General features: G+C 47.8%; 1 protein-coding gene across 9 annotated transcripts in view; it reads right to left on the reverse strand.

Annotated features, from left to right (window-relative positions):
- The window catches only part of Atp2b2 (ATPase plasma membrane Ca2+ transporting 2), a 305,270-nt gene extending 286,103 nt beyond the window's left edge, over nucleotides 1-19,167 (reverse strand). For 8 of the 9 annotated variants that reach the window (XM_034511427.2, XM_076940283.1, XM_076940278.1 and 5 more), the window contains exon 1: nucleotides 19,115-19,167. The gene's annotated coding sequence lies outside the window, so the exon portion shown is untranslated. The remainder of the gene's footprint in view (nucleotides 1-19,114) is intronic. The other variant, XM_076940275.1, reaches the window with a different exon arrangement.
- Nucleotides 19,168-20,999: the final 1,832 nt, after the last annotated feature.

Here is a 20,999-nt window from a genome sequence, read left to right on the forward strand (position 1 = left end):
TACAGAGTGCTAGGAAAGCAGTCTGGGTCTGATGCATATGTCCCATGGCCCAAAGATACATATGGAAGAGTTGAAGAGATGCGGAGAATCCTAGTCCCTTCACCTCATGAATGAAAAGGCACAGATCTGGGAACGGTCCTCCTCTTGCTGCTGTGGGAAGCCACCTAGTCTTTCTGTACCCCAGATTTCCCCATAGAAAAGTAGAACACCTCTCTCTGAAGGGTCATAGAGGCTGAGAGCAGATGGGGGGGGAGGATTTGATGATAAAACAGGAACAAAAAGGGCTACCAGAGCTTATAGAGACCTCCAGTTATTATTTGGGTGATGTTGGGAATAATCACAGGCAGTAGCTAACATTTAGTAAATGCTTCCCACAAACTGAATTTTATATATGTAGGAATAACGAATATCTTACATATTCATTATATTATATATTAAACATTAATTGATAATATTTGATATATTCGTTACATAATTAAAATAGTTCATTGAAAAATTAATATTATATATAGTCTTTTTTATTCATATATATATATATATATATATATATATATATATATTCATTAAATTCTCACTATGACCCCTGAGAGGAAGGTATTAAATGCTGTTTCCATTTCGTGGTTAAGTCATTTGAAGTTTTGTCTCAGTTCATCACCTTCCTGTCTCTAGTCTCAGTTTTTCCAATTGTGATTGAGTCTAATCCATACCTACTGATCTAGTGGGCTCATGAAACACCCAGAAGTTGATGTGTGAAGACAATGTATATAGACTTTCCTGTCAAACAGGGACAGAATGGCCAAGTGAGTAGATACTGCCATTGCCAGGAGAGGTCTGGTCCCTAAGGAATCTGGCCTGCAGCTTCTCTCAAGCCACACACATCATAAGGGGCACATCTTCCTCACAGCCCTTCATCCTAGAGTCCCACCATTCAAACAGCAGGGCAAATGGAGTAAGGGATGTAGCTCAGTTGAGGGAGTCTTTGCCCAGCATGTACAAAGCTCTGGATTTGATTTCCCTAGCACTCCATAAACAGGGCATGGTGGCATATCCCTGTAGCCTCATTACTTGGGAGGTAAAGACAGGAGGACCAGAGTTCAAGATCATCCCTTGGCTGCATAAGAAACTTAAAGCAAGCCTAGAAGATATAAACTCTATCTAGAAAATAAAATCTGGAAGAATTTCATCCATGTTATTTGTAGGTCTGTCTTTGTGGGTTTGTGTCAAAAGATCTAGGTGCCAGAGACTGAGAACTCACTCTCAGAGATGTTAACATGAGCATTCTTCCACAATGGGTATCTTGTCCCTCAACAAGACACCTCTGGCCACCTGATCCTAGTAGCCATTTCACAAAGTCCCCAACTACCAATGTGCTAAGACCTTCCCCTAATCTCAGACTCTCTGGACAGACTCCTGAATGGATGGACACACAGTGAAGACCTGATGGGTCACTGCCTCAAAGCCTTCAGTGGGAAAGGGCAAAGAGAACAGCTATGGTCGTGTACATCACCATATTGCTATGAGAACCAACCAGATGATCACACTGTGGTTCTGCTGTGGGTCCTGGGAGAGCAAGTCCATGACCCAAAATGGTCCCGTGTGCTCCATATGAGGGTTTCCTCAATGCAACTAAAGGGTCTTGGGTCTTCCTGTGAAACAAACTCTTGGGCTGATGGGATGCAGCCTAGTGTATTTTGTATGGTCCACACCATAGGCCATCCAGAACCTCTATCAGAAGCCTGAGGCTAATGCGGACAAGGACTTTGACCTGAACTAGAAAAGAGGTTTGAGACCCACCTTTGCTTCTGTGGAGTTTTGAGGGTGGGAGGCATCCTCTCGGTACTTCAGCTATCTCAGCTGTGTAGTGGGAATAATGTTTATTTAGTGGGATCAGTGGTCTAATGAAATAAAATAACTGCCCCCCTAAGTACAGTAACTTGATCTTCCCCACACTTAGGGAGGCGCAGGCTTAGTAAAATTAAAACAAAACAAACAGAAGAAAACATTCAGTGAGACAAACTAACACTGTCAAATAGGAATATTTTTTAAAAGAAAAGGAGTTCCTAGCTTTGATATCATGGAAGGATGGTTTAACACAGACAGAGCAAGAAGGCAGAGAGACAGAAGAGGAGGCTCCTGATCTCAGCTTCGTGGAAAAGTCTCTACCATTCCCATCTTCTCTTCTGTGGACCAGTTCACCAGCTACTGGCCAATATCTCACCGTCCTGGCTTGGTTGCCGAGCAACCACTAAGATGCTTTGCTTTGACATACAGAGAGCCTTGTGGATGTTGATCTGTTACCCTGCTTGCCTCTGCACACACTTTTCCCAGCCTTGGGCTTTGTGGGCAGAACCCACAGCAGGTGTTCAATGAGGGAACAAGGCAGAGGAGGAAGAACATTCCAGATGAAGCGAAGCTAGTTAAGAAGGGTTTGCAGAGATCAAAAAAGGTACACTAATAACCATTCCCTATTCTGCCTGCCCCCTACTCCAGGAAAACTTTGTAGCTAAGTGGCAGGGCAGGCTTGAAGACTGCAGTGGGCTCTCACACCCTAATAATAACGTTGACATCAAAAGAATACTGTGCTGTCAACCATAAAGAGGCACTAAGGGGATCCGAGGCCCAGTGACATTGCTCACATATGAGATGGACCCAATGAATCCTCAAAAGAGGTCTCTAAGGTCAAGAATACCATGCTCGATCCACAGACAATACTTCCCCCCAACCCCTGGACTGCTCTTTCCTCTGCATCTATACCTACTGGAATGGCCCAAGTGGCTGAAAGGCAGGTGGAGAGAAGAGATGCAGGCATGACTCTCCACACTTTCATTGTGCCCTGCAAAAGCAGCTACCCATCTCACAGAAGAACAAACTGAAGCTTCTGCAGCTTGTCTTTTCCATAGTCACATACTCACAGATGCTCTATTGTGGTGTTGAACTCTCTCCTGTCTGATAATTGAAGGGTATGAAGTCAGTGGGTGCCCACTTATCTCTGGAGATCAACAGTGGCTTTGGTGAGTGCAGGGCCTGCCTGAATGACTGAGTGCCAAGCACAGAGATGAAGAAGGAAGAAACAATGTTTGGCCCCTAGAGGAAAAGTATTCACCTACAGACAGGACACGTCACCTGGTTATGTAATCCTATAAAACCCAAACTCCAAAATATCTTAGGTGCCAACATGATGTTCAAAAGGTTTGTATTTCAGAGCATTTTAGATTGGAGGTTTTTAGTCTATGCAATCATTTATTAATAATAATAATAATAATAATAATAATAATAATAATAACAACAATAAGCCCACACCTTGGTTACCACACATTTTTAGATGAGGAATTCTGAAGCTGTATACAGTGCCCAACCCCTTTTCAGAAAGCCCGTGGACTGCACGTTTAAAACTCCAACCCATAGCCACCTGCTCAGCTACTCTTCTGGTCACTGAATCCCCAAATACCAAAGTGGGAGCCTGGTATGCCAGAAGGTTACTCGAGTATCTGCTGAGCCTTGACTGGGATGTTTGCTCACATGTGGGGCACTTCGTGAAGACCTGATCAGCACTGGCCAAAAGAGAAAGTTGTCATTTGAAAATGTGAATGCCTGCATAGCATGTGTACGTACTTATATATGTATTTAAGTATAAGGGTGAATGTTGTGGGGGCACACAGTAAATATGCATGTAGGAGCCCTCATGTGTATGTGGGATGCTCTCTCTCTCTCTCTCTCTCTCTCTCTCTCTCTCTCTCTCTCTCTCTCTCTCTCTCTCTGTGTGTGTGTGTGTGTTTGGGCATGCATACATGCCTGCATGTGCATGTGGGAGCCCGAGGCTGATATTGGGTCTTCCTTTATAGTTCTCCACTTTTTAACCGAGGCAGCTGCTCTCAACAAGCCCAGAACTAGCTGATTCAGCTACTCTAGCTGGCCAGCTAGCCCTAGAGATACCCCCACTTCTGTTGATTTTCACTGGGATTACAGGTGGCTGCCACACCCATTTGGCTTTTATGTGGGTGCTGATATGAACCCAAGCCCTCACATTAGCTCAGCAAATACTTTATCCACTGAGCCATCCCCCCAGGTCCTGTTCTGCTCACCTCGGAAACACGGCAATCCCTTCTGCCTCTGCAGCCATCGACCACCATACCCAGCTGGAATCTATCATTTAGAATACAAATGCCAATACAGGTATGGGGAAAACCAGATCCAGTCATTTGCTGGTTGTGTGGCTTCTAGAAGTTTTTGTGTTCTGGAAGCCCAGGTGTCTTATTTGCAATGTGGAGTGGGGAAAATTCTGCCTCCCCTATTTACAGAGTGATGCTCATAGTAGCTGCACAGAGGGTCATGTCATGGGAGAAGGATTCTAGGTATGAGTCCCATGTAGTGGTTCCGAGGACTACCACATTAGGCTTTTCATTTTGCTGGTTTCTAGACTGTTCGGCTCAGTATTGGGGGAGGGAAGAAAAACAAGAAGCCTATGTGTCTAGGAGAGGATCTGGGCCCTACAGCTGCCCTCAGTGCCAAACAGATCCACTGTAGTATCCTCAGGGTCTCCCTCAGCTTGCTGTGACATCATCCCATGAGAGACACTTCTGTCCCCACAACCCCCTAAGAGTGGCAAAGTTTAGGTTGTCCACGAAGACAAACAGTTGCTTTCTAGATACACACCATATTGAAAATCGAACATGGGCCAATTCTACACCACTTGGGCCTGTGGAAGTCTCTAGGGATCACTGTGTGTCAATACTTGGGAGCTTCTAGGAGAAACTGATAACTAGAAAATGTCTTGATTCAATTCCTCTGCTCCAGACTTAGACCCCAAGGCAGAGGATAGTGATTTTCAATTTCTCATACCAGAAAACCAGTGAGCCAGGGCAGGCAAAATCCTCAGAATCATACAGTAACTCACTCTGGTACCTCTGTGCCTAGATACTGCTCAACTTAATAGAGACTTTTAGAGTACACATGTGCACGCATATATGTGTATGCATTGTGTGCATGTGTAAGTGTTGGTTTGCTCTATAAATAGGGTCTAATATCAACTAGAAGGGTGGAGCATTTTCTATACAGACCCCTTCTTAACCTAAAACTGCTACCATCCAATCTTTGCTTTACAGCTGTGAAAGTTGAAGTCCAGAGATGAAGTTTAACAGTCAGCCAACAGAAAGAGCAAGATTGAACCCAGGTCATCCAACCTTGCTCTATGACAGGGGAGTAAGACATAGATGGATCTTCTTTTGAGAGATGGGGGGGGGGGAGGTGCCTTGAACTCTAGGGGTTTTTGTTAATTAAAAATACTCGTATTTTTATAAGACACAAAGCCTAAAGTTGGCAAGCGAACAAAACCCCGGGCCAATGTGATTCTGCTTTCTGCTCAAAGGATAGGCAGTGGCCTCACAGACGCAGGTGTTGGATGCTGCCTCAGCAAAGCGCCTTATTCCCTGCCTCTTTCTCCGGCATCATTCATTAATTTCTGTTCTGTGGGCACTGGGGCTTGCCTGCTACAGAGAAGTCATCTGGCCCTGTGGCTTTTGCTATAGCAGACTAAAAGATGTTCCACAAGGACCCAGTAAGAAATGGATGATGGGGCCTGACTGGCCATGCTCTCCCTGGGGAATTCCCGGGTCTGCAATGATTCTCTTCACAGTCCCCATCTTCCAGTTCTTGGAAGTTAGTCATCTCTGCTGACTTGTATGAGTCCTGAGATGCAAGTTCCTGGAGCCTCTGAGGCCACACTGGGAAACTCTCCTGACCCACCTGCAGGCTCGTGAGAATCAAGTGCTCAGGGCCATTCATAGGCATGGTTACTAAATGAATAAATGAATGAATGAGTGAGTAAATAGGCTTATTGAATAAATAAATGAATGAATGAGTGAATAAGCTATAGTGAATCTTTTTTTAAATTATTTACTTTTATGTGTATTGGTGTTTTGCCTGCATGCGTGTCTGCACCACAGGCATGACTATCGTATGCAGAGGTCAGAAGGGGTACTGGATCCTCTGGAACTGGAGGTACAGAGGTGGTTATAAACCACCATGCGGGTGCTGGGAATTGAACCCATGTCCTCTGCAAGAGCAGTTAGCCATCCCATCTCTCCAGCTCCAGAGTTTGTCAGAAAAGTGCCAGCAAGGCAACTCAGTGGCCAACTGCAGGCAGCTCAGAGGGCAAAGATCCATGTGGTGGGAAGAGAATGGATCTTCCTAAGTTATCTTTGACCCCTACAGTCACAAAATAAGTAATTAAATAAATGGAAAATAAATGAAAAGATATTATCATCAACTCTAAGATTGTTTATTCTTTTCTTTTACTTTCCCTGCCCCCTAACACAAGGAGTAGGAGTGAGAGGTGCTTAGGCGCCCCCGGGAAGCACAGGCCTGGGTCTTTCAAGGGAGAGTTACTAAGCTGCAGAGTCTTCACGTCCTCATTGGTTAAGTTTTCTTACCAACAAAGAGAAATTCATGGTGGTTTAATAGAGATGGTCACACTTGCTCAAATGCCAAGAGATTAACAGGTGTTCTTAGGACTCAGAGGTCAACACTTGCCTTCACCAAAAAAAAAAAAAAAAAAAAAAAAAAAAAAAAAAAAAAAAAAAAAAAAAAGCAAAATCAAACAACACAACCAAACAAATAAAAATAAATACCGCCACCAAGAAAAAAAAAAAATCCAACAAGCAAACCCCACCCCCATCTGCTCACGTTAACTCTGCAATGGTTCTGAGAATCTGCTCTAAGGGGTGATGATCTTGAACGTTAGACACCACAGAAATGGCGGAAGCCATCCTCACCTGAGGTCAAGACACATGGTGGAAGAGAATGGGCCCAGCAGAGGCGCAGAAAAGTGAAGTCACCTACCAGCCTCCAAAGGCTCCCTTGTATACCTGGGAATTTCTCCCGGGGTGGCTGAGTGGCTATCTCTAACTGGTTCCCACTTGTGACTCTGTGACCCCAAAGAGACCCTGGCTTCCAGGCATGTATCTGTGAGTGACTGCAGACTTCCAGGAAGGGCTGGGCAGGAGACTGAACTCCAGGTCTCTTTAATAACTTTGTACTCTGAATGGTGACACAAAGTTTCCAGATCTGGGATGGAAAATATGCTCCTGGTGACAAAGTTGACAGACACAGTGCCTGGTATCCTCAAGGATATGGACACTTGACCCATATTTCACAGCCCTTTGTAGTGGCAAAGCATGATGTTCCTGTGAAGGATCACATGCCAATCTGTAAACTGGGTTGGAGCAGCCTCCTCCAGCAGGTAGCTGACATCTCCCACGTACCTATCTTGCTCCAATGTGTGGGGACACAGGGACAGAATGGACAACACTCCTCACCTTGGGGGGACTTCTGTTGTAATGAAGAGAACCAATCTGATGGTTGTCTAGGTACATGTCAAATCTTGGTCTTTCCTTTGGTTCAGTCTGAACCTGTGTGTATTTTTAAGCAAATCATGTACTGGATGCCAGGTTTGGCTTTTTATCCTTTCCCATGGCAATGAGATCTTCAGGTGAAACCCTGTTAGTGGTGAACCTGACTACTCCCTACCCTTTCCTGTTCTGAAGAATTTCTCAGTTGGGGCACTGACTAGAAAACTAGCTCCCTCTGTGAGACAGTCATTAGGATGCATTAGGATATAGCATTCTAAAATGCTGATACTACAAGACCAGGGGTGTGCTATATCTGCTTACAGCTGTACCCTCAGAGATAGGCACAGCAGCTGGCACATAGTAGGTACTCAGCAAGTGCTCATTAGGTGAATGAACGTACTCAGGTTATCCTCAGTGCTAGCCAAAGGCCATCTGTAGGAGACTCCCAGTTCTCTGCCACAGACACTGTGTGTGTGTGTGTGTGTGTGTGTGTGTGTGTGTGTGTGTGTGTATTTTTAACCTTTGTTTGGCAATAATTACAGATTCATAAGGGTTGCAAGGAAATGAGCAGAGAAGACCAGGCATTCTCCCCAGCCTCTCCCAAAGTTGTTATCTTACTGAGAGTAAAGCACCAAAGTAAAAAATGGGCATGGTCACAAGGTGACGTCACTGTTGCCCAGGCTCTTGCTGTGTCTGTTGGATCACATGTATGTGTAGCCTAATGGAATGTTACCATGTTACCTGTGCATAACCACACCACCAAGGTACCACACTGTCCTTGTGAGATTCTCCCCTGCCAAGCCTTAGAGCTAAATGTTCCTCTTCCCAGTCCCCAGTGACCAGTCCCCAGCCCTGACAATCACAGAATCTATTCTTAGGTCATCTGGCTAGCGCTAACAAAAGCAAAATGTTGCAGTAGGTAACAGTTCAGGATGTTTCTGCTCTGAGATTCACCTAGGCTGCTGCAGATGTCAGGAGTCTGCTCCTTTTCATTACTGGGTAATATTCTATTAGCTGGGCAAGCCACTGTTGTTTAATTCACATTTAGTGATCCTTAATGTGAAAATTGCTCAGCAGAGTATATAGTCAGGGTCCAATTCTTGTCATATTCTCTCTCTCTCTCTCTCTCTCTCTCTCTCTCTCTCACACACACACACACACACACACACACACACAGAGAAAATAAAACATGCAGTCATGCACACATATACTCACACAAGCCAAGCCAAAGTACACACACACACACACACACACACACACACACCAAAAAAACAAAACAAACAAACACACACACAAAAAAAACAAAAAAAACAAAAAAAAAACAAAGGCAAAAAGCAAAATCCCAAACACCTGCCAGTCCAATGTGGAAAGTTGTCTTCTTTTAGATTCTTCTGGAGAACTCTGCACAGCCAAAGGCTTGTGAGCACTACCAAGACTTTAAGAAGGTGGCTTCTACCAACAGCCTCTGAGGACAGGAACAAGGTTGACATTCATGAGACCGAAGGCATCTGTGGCCTTCAGAGGCATCTAGGGCCTTCAGTATTCGCACCGTGTCTGGTAGGGCCTCGGGACTTCTCTGTCCCATTTCTTAGATGTTTAGATAGTGTGGCTTGCTGGTGGTCTACTGATTTAATGTGCTCTTAATTCTGAATCTGGTACTTGACTGTCCTGAAGTGTTCATCCATAACTCTGCCACCACTACACAAATGAATGTGGGCTAGTTAAGGGATGAGACTCTTCATGCAGTGTTCTCAGCTGAGGTCATCATAGCCTGGCCTGGAGCCAGCACATCCTCACCACACAGGAATCTGTGTGCAGATTCTTCACAGACTCAGCAGACCCTAAAACAGTGAGGGAGTCATCCAAGACCAGGAAGGCCCTCAGCTGTGTGCTGACTTACAGGCTGCAGATTCAGAGGTTCTGGTGCATGTTAACAGCTGCTCTGTCTTGCAGAGACAAGTGGAAACACAGAGGGAGGCACTTGGGATCAATCTACAGATTGGGTTCCAGCATACTAGATTTCCAGACACGTTCCCTGGTTCCACGTCTGATCGTGGAACCCGCTCTGAGCAGAAAGCTCCTGCAACTTCTGTCAAAAACAGTTTGCATATTAACACAGCAGTGGGTGAGACACCCAGGGCAGGAAGCAGCCTCCTCCTGGCCTCACCCACTATGGCTCTGTGTTTGCAGATAAAAATACCCTCTCCTCCTCTCCACTGTGGAAGCTGTCCAGGGTCAGTCGCCCACACACTTCCACGCAATTTCTGACTCTGGTTATAAAACCTTGGCCCCAGATATAGAACTCAAGGGGATTTCATAGGCATGTGTTCCAGCACAGCCTCCGCCATTCCTGAAAACCTTTTGGGAAATTCACCTTCAGGCTTTGAACATGGTCTTCAAAGTCCTACTGTGGGTATCAAACATCTACGAGGGGGCATAATGTCTCTCTCCTCTGTCTGTCTCTGTCTCTCTGTCTCTCTCTGTCTCTCTCTCTCTTTCTCTCTGTGTGTGTGTCTTTGTCTCTCTCTCCTCTACCTGTCTCTGTCTCTCTCATCTGTCTGTCTGTCTCTCTTCTGACTATCTCTGTCTCTCTCCTCTGTCTGTTTCTGTATCTCTGTCTCTCTCCTCTGTCTCTCTCTGTCTCTGTCTGTCTCTGTCTTTCTCCTCTGTCTGTCTCTGTCTCTCTCCTCTGTCTCTGTCTCTCTCCTCTGTCTGTCTCTGTCTCTCTGTCTCTCTCTGTCTCTCTCATAGCAGGTGCCGCTGTTCTCAAGTCTTGCTGCCATGTTTTCTGGTCATCACCTCTGGACACCCCTAGCTTTCCCAACCCAGAGCCATCACTGCCTGGTCTTGACCAGAGTTCGGCTTGCTCTGTCTCCTGGCTATTCTTCCACCCACCCTCATCCCTGCCCTTACATTTAGTTTCTCCAAAGGTGGCTCAGATCTTACACATTCATTTCTGAGCCCCTCACTCATAGCAGCCCTTTCCTTTCTAGCTGATAGAACATGGACTCCTGAGTAGATGTCACTGCTAGCCAACAGTCAGACCAACTCTTCTATGGTAGGTAGAGACTGCAAAGTCATCTTGGGAGATAACTAAGATGGTGATAACTGAAGTTGAAAGGGAGACCAGAACCCCAGGACCCCAGGACATGGAGTTCCCATTACCAAGTTTTAAAACAGCAGCGTTGGATGATGCCAACAACTATTCCATTTGTTAAATCTGTAGAATGTGCTGGGCCCTGAGCACATGTTTAAGCATAACCCTTCTACAGATGATGAAATTAGGGCACAGAGAAGGGAAATATTGAGTCCAGGGTCACATAGCTAGTTGGTACAGCAGAGATTTGAAGTGAGGTTCAGTGCCAATGACCACAGCTCCTCAAGTCGACGTTGGATCCTGCTCTAGGCACCTCTCCCACCCAACCTTTTCTTGGCCTTCCTGACAGTTTCCAGGCTCCCCTTTGCCCACTCACAGTCCACCACCCACTGGTCTTGAGTGGGCCTACCATGCTCATCACTTCCTACATCTTTCCAGAACAGAGCCATATTCTAAATCAGAGCGTGCGTCTTCCTGGCTCTTGATCTTGTGCAAGTCATCTCACTCTCTGCATAGGCCTCCCCACCTACAGTCTGAGAGTGGAAGGTGCCCCTGCACAGACACAGGGAAGCTGAGAGTGCAGCAGAACTGCCATAGTGCCTCGAATACCGCAAGCCCTCATGAGAGTAGAGCTCCTTCCAGCCCTCATGGCCTCTCTAGTTGACCTTGTCCACAACACAGCTTTGCTGCTGTACCTGGAGGCCACCTCCAATGTCTCTGGCACCCACAGATATAGCTTCTTCCCAGGAGGCCCTTGTGTGCTTTAGAGTCAAGCCCAGTGCCATGATCTTCAGAGACTCTTGCATTGCAACATTTAAGTGGTCAACACTGTCTTTATAATCTCTGAAAAACCTGAGCTACCCTCCCCAGTTGGCAGAGCATCAGTGCTTCTGGTGCCCAGAGACTTCTAAACGTCAGAATTAGGAGTAACGGGTACCAATTAATTTTAACAAGTTAATCAACCAGCTAACCAACCAATCAGTTAACCAACCAACCAATCACCTGACTAACCAACCAACAAACCAACCAACCAACCAACCAACCAACCAGCATCCAGAATTTACTCATGTATCTTGGCCCTGTGCTAGTCATTGAAGACTACAAGAATCCTTCTTCCCACACCACTTCTGGTCAAGTAAGTGCACAACGGACATTTTCTAGGCACTGTCCCCTTAGCAGCTGTTCCCTGAACCCTTTTGGTTGGCAGGGCACTAGCTGTTCAGAGACCTGCCCTGTAGCTATTGACTCAGACATTGGGCCTGGTCTGTTTAGGTCTTGTTGCTTCATTCTCTTGGTGATACCTGGCCATGTGACCCAGTGTTTGCCACCGAGACACAAGAATGCAATGGTTTTATAGTGTGGGAAATTTTGATAAAAGAAGGAGATGACCTTTTAGATTCTTCTGTAGAACAAGGATGGAAGAGGCCTTCTTTCCAGAGCAGTAGAAAGGTTCAAAGGAGGCCACCTATGAGAAAGTTTACCTGATTATCTGCTGCCTAGAGAGTAAAATTGTCATCACGTCCACCTTTGCTTGCATGATGTCTCGTGTGAAACAGTACTGGAAGTCTGGACCGTCCCACTCTCCACGGTCTATGCCCAGCCATGATCTCTCTGTGTCCCTCTTCCTACAGACCTTCATAAACAGCCCCTAGGCCAGGTTCTCTACCCAGTAATCCTGTGGCTTTCTTCTCTTCTTCTGCCCCAAATACCTCTGGAAGATTCACTGGCTCCACTTCTGTGACTGTATCCTTAGAATGCCTGGATCTGTGCCCAACAGTCCATGAGATTCCCAACAGTTTCTTCTGATAGCAAATTCCATACATAACTTAGGTACCCACCAGGCAGAGACACATTAAACAAATGGTGGGTGAGCCACCCAGCCAAGATGTAGATAAGGTAGAGATACATTTATTGATACCCAAGATGCTCAACCTCTTTTAGTATGTAAAAGGCTAAAAAATATATATATATAGTATTCATCCACATACTTATCAGTCACAGAGAACTGTCTGGAAGGACATTCGACAGAATGTTAGCAGCACCAAGCTTTGTTTCACCACATTTCATCTGAGTTTTACTTTCTTCTTTATACTTTCTGATACCATTTGAATTTTACATAATCATTACATAACATCTCTATAGCCAGGGGGAGACAGAACTACTTTTATTTTGAAAAGAGGAAAAAATACATATGGAATTGCAGCCAGGATCCACCTTCTTTGGGCATGGTTTCCTAGTCATATGAGAAGATTTGGGGTTTACTGTCCTCTTCCAGTCAAGATCCCCAAACCCCCTGCCTCTGCCACTGTCTCTGCCTAAAGCTCTCTAGTTTGGTAAACTCAGAAACAGTGAGGATGCCAGAGGTCAAGTATCTGAAGGTTAAACAAAGGGCTGGGGTCAGGAGCTTGGACCTGTAAGATTATGTAAATGGACCCCAGTGAGAGCAGAAGATGCTGGCTATGGAGATATAGGCAAAGTCACAGTGAGGCAACATCTATTTTGGCTTTGCATGCAGAAGAAATACCCATGGGCACATGGACATCTTCTGCACACACTGCTCACTGATCTGAATCATTTCCTGGCAGAATGACATAAAGACAGTACAGTGTAGAAACAAATGTGCGTAAATGTTGACTTCTACCAGTGCCCAGAGACACACTAACCTGACCTGCTCTGTCTTGGTCATGGACAGCCATTTCCACAGTCATTTTATCAAGCTGAACCTAATACAAGGGATGGTGCCACTTTTTCTTTTCTCCCATGGATGTGTGTGTGTGTGTGTGTATGTGTGTGCTGTGTATATCTCTCTATGTGTCTTTCTCTGTGTCTGTTGGTGTGTGTCTGTCTCTCTCTGTGTGTGTGTGTGCTGTGTATATCTCTCTATGTCTCTCTCTCTCTCTCTCTCTCTCTCTCTCTCTGTGTGTGTGTGTGTGTGTGTGTGTGTGTGCCTATGTATTTTCCCATGTGTGCACCTGTGGAAGCCAGCAGTTAACATCTGGTGTTTTCTTCTATTGCTTTGCACCTTAGAGTTTGAGAAAGGGTCTCTTCACTGAACCTGAGCTCACTTTCTTTACTAGATTGGGTGACAGTGAGCTGTGTGTCTGTGGGGTGTGTGTGTGTGTGTGTGTGTGTGTATGCACTTGTGCACAGGCACACCTGCCTCTGCTCCCCAGCACTGGGTTTACAAATATGCATTACCATGCTAACTAACTTTTATGTGGGTGCTGGGATTTGAACTCAGGTTCTTGTGCTTGTACAGCAAGCACTTTACTCCTGGAACCACTTCACTAGCCCCATTCAGTTCCTTTTTTGATCTCTGAATAAGTGGATCAGTCTCTGGAATCTCACCTCAGTGAGGCTACAATAGTTACAGCACCTGGGCTAGGTCTGGAGCAAGGAGGAAAGCTTTCTTTTTAATGCACCCCCCATTATGTCTTTTCCTCTGCTTCCTGTGTCTTGAGCCAAGAGATCTCTGAGACTCTGAGAGAAGCTACAAGCATCCTATCCTTACACTTCTCAAGATGCCTAGCCAGGCACAATATTATGTTAAAGAAGGGGTTCTCAGGTGAGCAAGGACATACCTGCTCCTTGGTCACTCCCCAGGGACCCCTTTTTGTAAGAGACTCCACTCTGCAGTTCCCTCTGACCTTCCCAGGCCCTTTCCTAGTCCGCTCTATGGAGGTAGAGTCTTCCCTTATTGGTCCTTGTGAAGGAGACTGGTGTCCTTCCTCCTCTCAGGAAGGAGAAAAGGAGTCTGTCAGAAAGCTAATCCTGGAGTATCCTCAGCCTGTCCCAGTCCTGCCCTCTAACTCCACTTCTGTGCCATCAGGAAAGCAAATCACACAGCCATCCCTTGGTACTCAGGACAGTTCACCATGTGGAAATCTGCAGGTGCCCAAGGCCATTAGGTAACACTGTGTAATATTAGCATAGATTCCCCACCCCCACCCCACACATCCTCTTGTTCCTTTCAGACTTCTCCACCTGTAATATCTCCTAATATGCAAATAATATGTAAATATATTGTCACTGTATTGTCTAGAGAATAGCGACAAGGAGAAAAACCAGTACAAGTTCAGTACAGATGTAAATTTTTTTCCTTGAATATTTCTCATCAAAAGCTGACTGAATCCAGGCATGTTAACCTGTAGATCTGGGGGTGTGTCGGGGGAGGGTAGTTGGGAGGCTCTATTTCTGTCTTCTGCCATTCCTCCAACTGTTGTAAGAGTAGGGGGTGGGGAGAGATGATACTTATGAGGGCTCAACACCTCTTCCTAGAACCCAGGAACCCAGCAAGCTTTTCACCTAGCACATTCTTTGGAGGGATCTTGCCTTTCACTCGAATCTTCTGAGTCTCACTTTCCTTATCTGTTACTGTCGATTATAATAGCTATTTTTTGATTTCTCTATTTTATGATTTCTTTTTAAACCTCTTTGGGCCTTGTCAATCCTGGAAAGACAGCCCGTGAGGGGTGCTCAATTCCTAGAGACAGATAGTTTAGCCTGCATGCCCAGCCACCTCCTTCAAGCAACTCTGCTCTCTGGGCCAGGATTCCCTTGCCCTATAGCCTGGGGCCAGGAGCAAGAGAACTTAGGAACAGCCCCTTTACTCCCAAACCTACAGAAATGGCCCTAACTGGACAATTCTTAAGCCCACCTGCCTTCCCAGGCGGACCACAGCAAAGCCTCTTCCCCAAGGATGTGCTCCACTTCCTGGCCAATGACACTTCTCTGGGTGTCCTGCCTGGCCAGGGCTCCCACCCCTTGGGTTCCTGAGCTACACACTCCACTTTTACTAGCAGCCCTCGTCCTTACCTTTCGGCTTACCACACCTGAATAGAGTTCAACCAGCGATAATGTTGCCTGCTCCATAGTATCACTGGGAAGACAACAGATAAACCTGGGGAAATGTCTCACACAGCTGTGGACCTGGCAGGAGCTTTATTTTTAAATTTGGTATGTGTGCACATGTTTGTGTGTGCATGCGTGCATGTGTGTGTGTGCATGTGTGCATGCATGTGTATATGTGCATGCGTGCATGTGTGTGCATGTGTACGTGTGTGTATGTGCATGTGTGTATGTGCATGTGTGCATGTGTGTATGTACATGTGCCTGTGTGTGTGTATGTGTGTGTGTACCCAAGGCCTCATACATGCTAAGCACATGTTCGACCACTGAGCTGCCTCCTTGTTTCCAATGCTGTTTTAAATACTTTCCTTTTCTTCTTTCTCCTATCTGTTTTTCCCCTTCTTTCTACCTTCCATTTCTCCCCTACCCCTTTACAGGACCAGCTACATTATATGTGGATCCAATTTAAACAAAACAGTGGGCCCCTACAATTGATAAGATCTGTAGGACTGGCTGAGATGGCTCAGCAGGTTAACACATACACTCACGCAGACACACACACACACACACACACACACACACAGACACACACACGTGTACACACACGCACACACAAACACATCTACCTCAGCTCCCCTTCCTTTATATCAGATTCTCTTCCACCTCCCAGATAGTTTTATTCAGATTTTCTAATCCTAAGGTCCCAGGGAACCCCAGTGCTTGGCTTGGTTCATGATTGGCCATATTCACATAGCTGGAGAGCAGGAGACAGAGGCAAAACAGAATTCCTGAAGATTCCAGGAAACCAGTTATCACTAAAGTGCATTTTATTAGTCTCAGATTCATATGGCAACTGAGGTTAACAGAGAGCAGAGGAGTTAAAGTGGCTTGTGTGGGGTTTAACAAATGGGCAATACTTAATTTATAGTGCTCATGTTTCTTATTTTCAAAGTACTTTGCTAAAAGCCCCGGGCCTCTGCTAGTTTAGCATTTCACTTCTTGGCGGTCAGTCTGCTTCGGGGGAAGCCTCTGCGCTGCTACAGATACAGGCCCCTTTCATCTGCAGTGATCCCATATCACCCACTGACTGTGTGACCTTGCAAGCAGGCCACAGGATAGACCTGGTGAAAGAAAAACTCTGTTGGATGGATACCCCCATTGAACCGATTTTTTTCTCTCTGCTCAATACAGCATAGTCTCCACTCCCATCTCTGTTTCCCCAAAACAGCATTATCTGGCCTTTGCCAGTCCTTCTGAAATCCAGAATATGTCACAAGCCATTTTATACCCTGATGAGACTGAACCTCTGATAGCTTCTGCTCTTCCAGATCTGAATCTTGTCCTGGACTTACTTTGGGAGTGCTATCTTCAAACAGTCTACATATCCCACAGTTTCTGCTTAGCATCTGGGACTGAAATGTTTCCTCTACAGATCCCACCAGCTTCCACAGTCTGTCAGGCTCCTAACTCACCCATCAAAGTCAAAGGTCCCCTCCTCCAGGAAGCTGCCTCTGACTTCTCTATGCAGAAGCAGGGTACCACTCCTCACCATCCCCCAACCCCAGGTCGGTCTGCTTTTATTTCGTATCCACCACAGCCTTTGTGCTGTTGGCTGGCAACCACCTGCAAGTGTCTATAAGAGAGATGTGAGCACTCCAGGCTCTGGTATGCCTCATCTCTGAGGCATAGCACAGCAGAACAATTAAAAGAGTAGAAAGGTTCCAATTCCACTCTGAACTAGCTGCATATATATATGACATATATGGTATTACCAATCTTGTGGGTTTGTGAGGGATAAATCAGATGCTGACCCAAAGCCATTAGCACTTAACAGCTCTCTCTGGACACTGCCATGTGAGTGCCACAGGCTGGACAGCCTACGTCTTAGTGTGCCTGGGTCTTTCTGGTTTATGCCTTGCCTGGGTACTGTTATGGCTTATTCTCAAGAGTCTCAGTTTAGATGAGACGCTATATAGCCAGACTAGCTGGCTGAGGCCAGGTCTATTTTTGTTTACCAATGTGCTCCTGGCACACTAAGGAGTACTTAGCATGTAGTTAATAAAATCAAATGGATGAATATGTCTCCAGGTCTGAGACATGCATGGCATCTGGCATGAGTTGCCTTGCTGGAAGCTGTGAGTGACTTCCAGTATTTCTTAGGCAGGGATCAAGGTTGTGTATTGTGAGAGTAGGTAAGTTAGTGAGCCCCAGTCCCTATCCCATGCCCAGCCCTTGCTGCCAGCACTACTGGAGAGGGAGAAGGGATAGTCTCTCATTGAGGTAAGAAAGAGTAGGTCAGGTGGAAGAGTAAGCCTATGCCCAGTATGGGGGAGCAGGGGTATGTTCGCTTCAGTCCCTGGCTACAGCAGCACCCAACCCTGTCCCGGTTGGGAATCAATATTGACTTCCTCCTCGGAAGCTGCAGGAAACCACAGTCCTTTTAAGATGGCTATTGGGAGTAGCAGGCTTGTGAGGGTGCTGGGTCTTCATTTCTACAGAACAGGATACATAGAGACACAGGTCCAGTAGGCACTGTCCCTACCCGTTCATAATGACACTAGGGAGAGCCCACCTCAGTCTAGAACCCAGAAGTGGAAGGAAGAAACCAGGCTTTTTCATTCCCAGTTCTGGGCACAGAAAGGAGTCATACCAGGGTTGGTTGGTTGGTTGATTGGTCACAGACCACATACTAAGCATTGTGGCAAAAGCAAAGAATATTGGCTCAGTTAGCTGTCAGAATAGCCCTAATGAGGTAGCTATTACTATTTTACATATAAGGAAACAGAGAGAGAGAGAGAAAGAGAGAGAGAGAGAGAGAGAGAGAGAGAGAGAGAGAGAGAGAGAGAGAGAGAGAGAGAGAGATATTTGTCAGAGTCCCTGGGCTAATAAGAACCCGGACATCCTAGATCCAGAACCTTCTCTCATAGGAACCAAATAAATCCTGATAAGAAAGCCCAGTTCTCCATCTTCTCCTGGCTGTGTGACCTTGAAGCCAGCTCACCCTCTCTGGGCCTCATGTCCCTTTTCCAAGGGTAATGATCTAAGAGGCTCTGTTTCTAGAGCAAGGGCACCCCCTATGGCCAAAATATCCTTTCCTCTGGAGTGACCAGGCTCTCGGGGGACCAGGCCCGGGGTGAACCCAGATGTCCAGAAACACTATGGTCCACCATGAGGGCCTGAGGCAAACCGGCCCAAGGCCACTTTCACAGCTTGTGCAGTGGGGCTGAAACCCACACTGCGGTTCTAGTGACAAACGGCTGGCCTTCCGAGCTTAGGAGGTCTCCTGTCACCAGGTGAGGGACCCATGCGAGCTTGGGGAAGGACTGTGGGCAGATGGAGGGCTCCCAGAAAAGGTGAGGCCCGAGATGCACAGAGCTTAGGACAAAAAGCTCTCTCGCACACCGGGAAGCCACTTTTAGGGAGAGAAGCCGCCAGCCCCTGTCCCTGTCCACAGCTCAAAGAGCATCCCCGGCGTGGGGGCACCAGACTACGAGAGCACAGCCCTACCGGATACTGAGGGGGGGAAGCCAGGTGCAGGAGGCGGGCTATATCTGGGGGACAGGCTGATGGGGGGTCCCCGCGCTCTGAACGCCCCTAGCTCCGGAAAGTTTGCGCGCCCCCTCCCCGCGCCGCGCCCGCCACCGAGTGCCCGCTCAAGGTCACCGCAGACACCGCGGACACCCGGCCCCCCCTGGCCGAGCTCTGGCTGCAGCCGAGGCCGCCGGGTTCCCCAGGCTACAGGGAAGAAGCCGCGGGAAAGGTGGCAGAGCCCGTGCGGGCAGCGGGAAAAAGAGGCCCCCGGCCCGGTACCGCCGACCCTCACCTGCGCCCGCTCCGGGGCGACGATGCCGCCGCCGCCGCCGCCGCCGCTGCCGCTGCCGCTGCCGCCGCCCCTGCTGCGCGTCCGGCCCGGCCCGGCCCTGCGTCCCCGCCGCCGCCGCCGCCTCTGCGCCCCGCGCCCGCCCGAGCTCCCGCCGCCGCCGCTGCACTGCGCTCCGCCCGCCGCTCCCTCCTCCCGCTCTCTCCTCCCCCGCTCCCCTCGGGCCCTCCCCGAACTCCTCTCGGACAGCGCCCCCCTCCTGCCCTCGCTCGCCCCGCCACTCAAGCCGGTGGGTCATGAGGACGCATTTTCCTGCCGGGGTACCAGCTCCATCTCTGTCTGCTGGCCGTAGCCCCTTCCCCTCACTGAGAGCCCCTAAACACTCCTTTCTCCCATCTGTTTATGGGTCAGAAAGCACCACCCCCAAGGAACCCCGTGGATGACACAGGATGAGAGGGTCTGCTGGAGGGGATTGTCTGGATCGACGCTGGGGGTTTTAGACCCGAGGTCTTTGACACTCCTAGAAAGGACAATGGTTGGCCCTCAGCCTCTGTTGTGGCCCCATTAGGGCCAGGAGGAGTCCAGGACAAGGGGCCCTGCCTGGGAAGCAAACTGAAAACCCCAGGCACCCCGGGAAACAACCTTCCCTCTTAGGCTTCCCCTCCTTGGCGCAGGCCCCAAGTCGCAGAAAAGCTGAGCTCCTGCAGAAGCCAGGCCACTGACTCCCAGCGCCTGGGTCCGCGCCATGCCATCAATTAATCATGCCCGCTTGTTTATTTATTTATTGGCTTTATAAAAAGCCAAATGCACTCCTCACAGAAGGCAGGCGAATAGAAGATGGGCCCCCATCCGATGTACCCAGCAGGGTAATTGACCTGTCCTGGTTGGTCTCCCTAGTGGGGGTGGGGGTGGGGGATCATTGTGAGGAGATCCTGCAGTTCTCATGTTGGGGTATCTGTTTTCAGGGGACACTCTGGACCTTGACACCATCGATGGGCCCAAATTCACCAGGCGTGAGCTCTGCAGCCCTGGGGTGGAACATTGGCTACTTCTATGCAGGGTTTAAGCTTAGGAGGGCAGGGAGAGGGGGCTGGGAGCCAGCCACTAGGTGGAGATCCCTTAGGTGTGACAGAAGGTGTCCCCAAGCTCAGCTTGGCTCAGGGTTAGGTTCTCGCTGATCCACACTCAGCTTGGCAGGCAACACCTGTATCTTATACACCATCCTTGGGTACCCAGAGGACAGCTCTTCTCCGCTGCCACATCCATGCCCATCTCTTCTCGCCTCCCCCATCCCAGCTGAAGACATGGTGGGCCTGCTAAGCAACCCCAGGTGTTCCCACCCACCAGTCAACACAACCCTCTGGAGCTTCCCCAGAGTCTGCTCTTAGCCCTTGCAGGTTCTCACAACCTCTGCTATGACTTGATCATGCTGGTCCTACTCCAAAGCCCTGCATTAGCTCCCTACTACTTCTGTGTGCTAGGTCATTTTCTGTTAACGTGACATAAGCTAGAGTTATCAGAGTGGAGGGTACCTCAATCGGGAAAATGTCCCTGTAAGATCTGTCTGTAGGCAAGCCCGTAGAGCATTTTCTTAAATGGTGATTAGTGTGGGAGGGCCCAGTCCACTATGGGTGATGCCACCCTGGATTGGTGGTCCTGAGTTCTATAAGAAAGCAGGCTGAGCAAGCCTTGAGGAGCAAGCCAGTAAGCAGCACCCCTCCATGGCCTCTGCGTCAGCTCCTGCTTCCAGGTTCCTGCCCTGATTGAGTTCTGGTTCTGACTTCTTTCTCTGATAAACAGTAAAATGGAGGTGTCAGCCAAATAAACCCTTTTCTCCCCAAGTTGCTTTTGATCATGATGTTGATTCACAGCGATAGCGACGCTAACT

This window comes from Arvicanthis niloticus, chromosome 9 (genome assembly GCF_011762505.2).
Source record: "Arvicanthis niloticus isolate mArvNil1 chromosome 9, mArvNil1.pat.X, whole genome shotgun sequence".
NCBI classification, from domain to species: domain Eukaryota; kingdom Metazoa; phylum Chordata; class Mammalia; order Rodentia; family Muridae; genus Arvicanthis; species Arvicanthis niloticus.